Source organism: Mauremys reevesii, linkage group 6 (genome assembly GCF_016161935.1).
Source record: "Mauremys reevesii isolate NIE-2019 linkage group 6, ASM1616193v1, whole genome shotgun sequence".
Classification (NCBI taxonomy): domain Eukaryota; kingdom Metazoa; phylum Chordata; order Testudines; family Geoemydidae; genus Mauremys; species Mauremys reevesii.
In genome coordinates, this window is record NC_052628.1 from 128646585 (window position 1) to 128654128 (window position 7544).

Sequence of the window (7544 nt, forward strand, 5' to 3'; positions counted from 1 at the left end):
CTTATCAGAAGATAGTTCGTTAGCAGAGTCATAAAGCAGCTTCCTAGAGAATATCCACTGATCTCCACCTAAAGGGCCACAATGAATTGCAGGTCAAACAACATCAAGAAAGATGGTTCCCTTGGAAGCTAGGTGGGTCCAGATGTTTCTGTTCCTTCTCCCGCCTCAACCTAAGAAGAAAACTCAACTATGCAAGAGAGATTTCGTTCCATTGTCGGTGTGTATCCACCCCGAATCCATGAGAGCTTCCATGGGGGCAGAGAATGGTGCACTGGGGAAGCCCATTCCATACTGTACTGTCTTTATTCACAATCTTCTCTCTCCAGGGCTGTCAACTGGGAATATTTCACCAGCACAAAACCCACTCTGGGAAATTTTAAATGAAAATGTTTGATATTCAAATAAATGAAACACATTTTTAGAAAAAAAAAGAAAAAACCCTCCATTAAACAAGATTCTGTGAAACCAAGGGGTAATTTTAAACAGACTATTTTCATCTTCATATGCACAGCGTATGACACCTTTTAACTCAGTACAGCACAATGGACCAGACAGTCAGTTGGTATAAATCACCGTAGCTCTGCTGACGCTGATGGATCCGTGACAACTGATGCCAGGTGATGATCTATCCTGATATTCCCAAACTCTGACATGCAACGTTCAGGATAGTTTAGGCAGTTGGTCCCATTCCACTTCAAGTTATTTTGTGAGAGAAAATGAAGACAACATTTTGGGGTCAAATGCATCAGCACTTTGAGAACAGGAAAACAATCTTTTCTCTTGGTAGACAGAATGGATTTTGAAGCTTTCCTCAGGTATTAGAACTGAAAGAAAAATAGACCACTCACCTTAGTCTTTGCCCCGTAATGTTAAAACTTGTTGCAAGACAGATCTCTCGTTCTTGAACTCAAATGGATTGTGTAAGGGGTAATTGGAGGTGGGGTTTATTTGTTCTACCAACACAAGAGGACAGAATTCATAGAATAGCAGGGAAGAGAACTCAGGAGGTATCTAGTCCAACCTCCTGCTCAAAGCAGGACCCATCCCCAGACAGAATTTGACCTCCATTCCTTAGATAGCCTCCTCAAAGATTGAACTCACAATACTAGGTTTAGCAGGCCAATGCTCAAACCACTGAGCTAGCCCTCCTGAATCTCAGGTCAGGCACAAGCGGAGTGAGTGTGTCGTTAAAATACCAGCTGCGTCTCCCCGCAGCAGGAGGTAGACAGACACCAATATATGGTCTTCAAATATTGTGCAAGTTCTTAGACATGTTGATGCTTCTCTCTGTCTTTCCCTCTGTTTTATGCAGTTCATGTATCTGAAAATCCCCCCTAGCAAGAAGCAGGTCCAATCACAAATACACTTAGAGGAGCACGGCAAGATTTTAATCAATATCTGCCAGGATTAGAGCTGTGAAGATGGTTTCTTTCAGAGGACTAGACGTCTGGATGTCGCACAGCCAAAGGGCAATGAGCATTCAGTGCTGAGCGAGAAGGAATATTTGCAGCAGCAGCATGAGAGGGTCCAGGAGTCCAGTAAAAAGTCAGGAAATGCAACTGCACGTGCCCGTCCGATTCAGATCTCGATTGGGCGCTGTCAAGGGCCCTCAGCAAAGAGCCTGACATGCCACATGCCATTTAGGCAGGATCCTTATCAGGCAGGATAATGAGGGTGATGGTGCAACTGGGAACGGAAGATCCTACCAATGTCCCTAAAGGCCAGGATGTGACCTCACGTTAGATCAGGAGGACCAGTTTGGAGACGATAGCAGTGAAAACTCTGGAGAGATGTGCCTGGCCAGAGACTGGAAGTCCAGGTGGTTACTGCAACTCTCTAACCCCTCCCTCCCATTGTTTTCTAGAGAAATTGTCCTTTCAACACTGAGGATTTGGTAGGTTATGGCCAAATAATTTACTGTCCTGGATATTATGCCCTGCATTGCTGTGTGTGTGTGTCTGTGGGGTAGTGCAGATGCCACAACATTTTCATGGCCTCCTCTCCCTTCCCCTCCCCTCCACCAGCCTCTGCTGGACACAATCCCAAGTGGATGCAGAGCACTGGGGGGAAAGGTTTGGGAAAAGCCAGCTTTGCTGTTTATCCAAGAATTCAGAGTATGGGCTGTACGGCTTGTGCTGAAGCCCACGGTCTGTAGCAAGTTCACGACTAGAAATCAGTGCCCCTCTGTCCGTTTCACCACGGGCAGGCAGGTGGGGGTGGAGGGGTTCAAACACCGCTTGGATCAATGCTCTCCATCCTAGCTCAGGCTTTGGTTGGTTTCCTTCATTTCTCCCCCAGTCCTGGTAGCTTATTCTGGGAAGTTTCTCAGGCAGCAGGAATTCTCCATGGCCTTTCAGGAAGACAGATTTCAAAACACACGACGGACATTTTAATGATCTGATATGCTATTTGAGCTAACTAAAGCAGCTGTGGTGGGGGAGGGGGCAATACTAGCACTATCCCTGAGCCCTTGAATAGCAGCAACTAGGACTTTGGGAGCCAGGGGATTGGTGACGGTGTGTCTTGCTGGGAGAGCAGAGCTGGAGAGCAGAAAAGGGCACTGGTGGAATTGTAGAAAAGTCAGTGTCATGGCCGGGTCATGGGCAGCCAGACCTAGTGGTCAGAGGCAGAGTCTACACTCAGAAGACAGGAGTCGAGAGTCAGCTGGGTCAGGATACTGGAGGAGCAGAAGCAAAAGACCAAACTGTGTTCAGAACCTCAACTCAGATGAGTCACAGCGAGTCAGGATGCCAGGAGATCAAGCCTGGGGAGTGGGAGCAGGAACAGCTAACACATGGTCCAGAAGACGGGGGAGCTCGGGTGTTCAGACAGCTTCTTGTTCCTGCTGTTGGTTTAAGGAGGTCCCGGGGGCCGATTAGCTGCTCTGGGACTCTGCCAATAGGCCTCAGGGATGGAGCCTCAAACTGGGTCTGGACTTCGTAAGTCGTAGGTAAGCAGTTTTTAGTAGGCTTCCAGGTGGCCTGCTGGAGTGTGGCTGCTCCCGTGAACCCTGCAGACCCGGGTTAATGACCCATGGGTCATGACAGTGGGTGATCTCTCCCCGCTCAAACCTCTTGCAGGAAACAGTCTCCAGGATCCCGGACACGTCCTCTGAGAATAAAAAAAGTCATGCTGATAACTAGGCTATGGAACAAGAGCCCCCTCTTTGTTGCAACAGCCCAAAGTGCCCAGAAGAGTGAATGGTTCTTACCTCCAGGAGATGTGTGGGATCTTCCATCTAAGCCTCAATGGGACCCATGTTGCTTGGTTTGACAGGATGAGATCATGTGTCTCCACTGCTCTCTGAGCTGGGCTGGCTGCAGCATACGTCTGTGGAAGAGGCTGGGCCAGAGACTGGAAGAGAGATGTTGCAGTCAGGGTCCAGGCACCCCAGAAAGAGAACAGAGGGTCTGAAACCGAAAGGCTAAGCAATCAAATCAGCAGATTTGACAGAGAATTTTTGTACCGTACAGGGACATCAAATAAGGTCTGTTAGGAAAGCGGAGATGTTAGTCTGGAAACTGCTAAGGCCGAGATTGTGACTCTTAAGATTCAGTTTTAGTCACTACAAAGTGTGTTTTGTTTTGTTTGTCTGTTTGAAATTTGTCTCTTTCTCTTGCTTAGTATCACTGAAATCTCTTTGTTACTATGCTTCCCAAAGCCCCTCAGTGTTGTGTGTGTGAGTGAAGTGCGAGGCTCCAGCCTACCTACCAGGCTGAGCTGTGCCGTTTCTTTGAAGGTAGCGAATAATTTCAGAGTGGTGCGGGGCACAGAGTCCACAGGTAGTTCACCAGACATCTCCTGTGAAGCCCAAAGAGAACAAAGGAGCAGGAGAGATTCAGGCCCCACTGACCCATGGGAACTTCCCATAGAAGAGGCTACACCGTGCTCCAGTCACAGCCAGCAGGATCCCTCCCACAAGCTGGGCCATGTCCTTCCCCTCCCAGCCCCACAGCTTCTCCCCCACCCCAGCCTCAGTAACCCCTCCCATCTCCCTGGCCTCCCCATCCACTCACCAATACCAGGCTGTTTCCATAATGGAAGCAGCTTTGTACAGAGTTCACTCACCGCTAGTTCCTGGCCAGGCCTCGTGTCACTGCTTTCTAGCTGGGCTAGTAACCGCGTTGATAGTCACTCTTGCAGTTTGTTGGCTGGGAACTCAGCCCTCCAACCAGGTGACTGTCCTTTAGTCCACTCCTTCCTGGGTCACGCTCCTTCCAAACAAAGTCCAAAAATGTCTTGAACAGAAACAAGGCCTTTCACCCTTGTGGGGAGCTCGTCCTCAGCCTGATTTCAGCTTGGTCTGCCCTTCTTGGGTTTCTATGGTCTTCTATGTCCCCTTCCTTAGGGACGGTGGGAGAACCCAGTCCTACCCTGGACTCCAGGTTTTGGCCAAGACCGTATACTGAACAGCTAGGGCTGCTTCTGCACTTTTGCTGCTGTTTTCCCTTGTTTCCTCTCAGGTGGGGCTCACTTGGTCATCAATCTGGCCTAGCTCCAGGCTTTGCAGCCACAGGCCAAGCCACCCTGTTATATACCCTCCTCCTTAAAATCCGGCCCAACCCAGGGGCAAGTTCTACTCTTGTCCAATCTTCATCCCTCACCATCACGTCACTGGCACCAGCTATGCACTCGTACAGCCTGGGCGAGCGGCGACTCCAGCTCCCCTGCCACCTCGCTCACCAGAACTCAGAGGCCATCCTTCTCTTCTGCAGTATCCCAGTGCTCTTCCTGCAGCCACTCATTCTCATGAACAACTACTTGCAGAGCCTTGTTCTGAAGCCACCAGCTTCTTCTGTAGCCTTTTTTCTACTGCCGCTGCATCCCCCAAAACCTTTTCCATCAGGGTCTCAGCACACACCACTGCTCAACTCTTGTGCCTGATTCATCTCTGTGCCAACCATTTCATCCTTCACCTCCCTGCAGCACCCAACAGGGTGTGTTGGAGGAGGGTCTGCAAGGTCCACGGCCATCCCTGCCATCTCCACCTAGCCTGCCTCAGGTGTGTTTGTCCAAGAGGACACCTTCTCCTTTCTTTCTACCTTCGTGAGGCTCTGGCCCCTCCTTTTGCCACTCAGGAATTTCCTATGCAGGACAGGTCTTTCCATATGGCCTGCTTCTCTGCACCCAAACCAAAGAACTTTTGTTCCCATGTTGGCATTAGGCTATGCTTGTACACTTTCTCATGCCCTGCTCTCCTGGGCTAACCTTCTCAGCACAGCCCCGGCATGCTCTCTGAGGCAGCTCTTTTTGTCCATGGGCGTAGCAGGTTGATTTCCCTTTGCAGGATCTCTGCTCCCTCAAGATTACCAGCTGCCTCTGTAGCTCTGCTTGCACTTCCTTCTGCTTCTGTTGGGTTTCTAGGAGCTGCTGGAGAAACCCCGAGCCCTGCTTTGCCTGCTTAACCAGTCCCTGGAACTCAAATGGGAAATCCCACTTTGGACCTTCCTTCATTAACCAAGACAGGTTGATTTCCCTTTGCAGGATCTCTCACAGGTATTGCTGCTGCTCCCTCAAGATTACCAGCTGCCTCTGTAGCTCTGCTTGTACTTCCTTCTGCTTCTGGGGAGTTTCTAGGAGCTGCTGCCTTGGCTGCTTACCCAGTCCCTGGAACTCAAATTGGAAATCCCACTTTGGGGGACGGACCTTCCTTCAGTAACCAAGACTTCCATGAGCCCTCATGGATGACAGGGGGAATTCAGTGCTGCTGACGATGCCAATAATCAATGAATTTTCTCATTGTTAGGTGCCCTCTGGTCCTTCATCGACGGTCACTCCAGCACCATGGCAGTCTCTCTGCCTGGTAATTCGGCCCTCTGGCCGGCTCACCACCTTTAGTCAATGCTTTGGGGGCTCAGCTTGTCACACACTAAAAGTCCAAAGAGGTCTTCCCAGAAAAAAAAGTTCTGCTGTCGCTGGGGCTCTGGCTCAGCCTGCAGCTCCCTTGCTGGGCTTGGTAACCTCTCTGGGTGCGTGTATGCCCCCTTATTTTGGGCCAATAGAGGAACCCGGTCCCACCCTGACACAGGTAGCAGCCCAGGGCTCTGTACTCAACAGCTAGGGCTGCTCTTTTCTCTTTGCTGCAGGTTTCCCTGGGCACATCCTACCTCTCTTCTCAAGTTCCCTTCTAGGCTTTCCTTGCTGCTTTCAACTTCCTACCTGGTTCTCATTCCAGTGCATAGCCCAGCTAGGCTTTATCACCACTGCAGTCTGGTTCTTTCGGGGCCAATACATGGTCCCTCTGAGGTAAGACTCATTCTGTAACCAGTCTGGCTAAGCCCCAGGCTCTGCCGCCCAGGGGAAAGCACTCTCCTTTCCCTGGTACAGACCTGCGCTGCCCAGGCCTGCTCTTCTTGGGTCGAGGTGAGTCTTGCCCACATGCTCAGGGTTTAGCTGATTGCCTTATTTGGAATCAGGAAGAAATTTTCCCTAGGGCAGATTGGCAGAGTCCCTGGGGTTTTTTCACCTTCCTCCGCAGTATAGGGCATGCGTGGTTCACTTGCTGGAGGAGTCTCTGCACCTTAAAGTCTTGAAACCATTATTTGAGGACTTGAGTAGTTCAGACATAGGTCAGGGGTTTATTACAAGAGTGGGTGGGTGAGATTCTGTGGCCTGTATTGTGCAGGAGGTCAGACTAGATAGTCATAAATGGTCCCCTCTGACCTTAAAGTCTAGGAGTCCGTGAGTTCAGACCTCTCCAGTTCAGACCTGGTTTCCAGAGGGGCTAAGTTCACAAAGGCTCGAAGGGCTGCAGTTGGAGTTTTGCTGGCTCTGGTGACTCTGACATTCATCATTCAGAGGCTGACAGGTTCGTTGAGGGGATGGTGAAACCCCATTGCTGATCAGAAGGAGGTTGGAGTCGGGTCTCTAGGAGCTGAAGGTTCATTTGTCCTGCTGCGGGAAGTGGAGCTGGAGAGCGGAGATGTTCTGTGAATGAGACTGCATGACGGAGTTGGAGACTTAGGAATGGAAGTCTCCTCCCCCGAAATGCTCCCAGGAGAACAGGTTTGAGGACATCTCTGGGGAGCCTCTTGCTAGGAAAAAAACAAGAGTGGCACATTGATGGAGATGTCTCTGTCCCAGGGATGGGGGAAGCTCTCAGACAGACTATGCAGCAGGGATCCCATTTCTCCCCCAAGAGACCCATATGCTCAAAGAAGTAAATGGCTCTTACATCCATGAGGGAGCGGGGTCTCCCTCTCAGCCTCTTTGGGAACTAGCATTGCTTGGTTTCCTAGGACAAGGTGACCTGTCCCCACTGCTCCCTGAGGTGGCCCAGCTGCTGCCTGCCCCCAGCTGGGAGGCTGTCACACACCCCAGGGCCTAGCAGACAGGTGGGGAGGAGGCTCCTATTCATGTCACCCTCTGAGAGCCCACAGAAGGGCCAAAGGAAGAATCAAGGGCAAGAGGTGAAGCCGGCCCTGAGCCTCTGGCCCATCCTCACCTCCTCAAATGTGGAGCTTCCTGGGCTTCAGTTGGGCAGACAGGAAATGTAGCTCTGGCACAAAGGTGCTTCTGTGCCAGACGGGGCAGGGAGAGCTCTG

General features: G+C 50.8%; 1 long non-coding RNA gene across 1 annotated transcript; it reads right to left on the reverse strand.

Annotated features, from left to right (window-relative positions):
• Positions 1-2345: 2345 nt before the first annotated feature.
• Positions 2346-6471, reverse strand: LOC120408239. The gene is made up of 4 exons (XR_005600557.1): positions 4069-6471; positions 3712-3801; positions 3212-3354; positions 2346-3111 (listed from the first exon to the last, which is right to left on the reverse strand). It is a non-coding gene; the product is annotated as an uncharacterized LOC120408239 (long non-coding RNA).
• Between the last annotated feature and the right edge of the window lie 1073 nt (positions 6472-7544).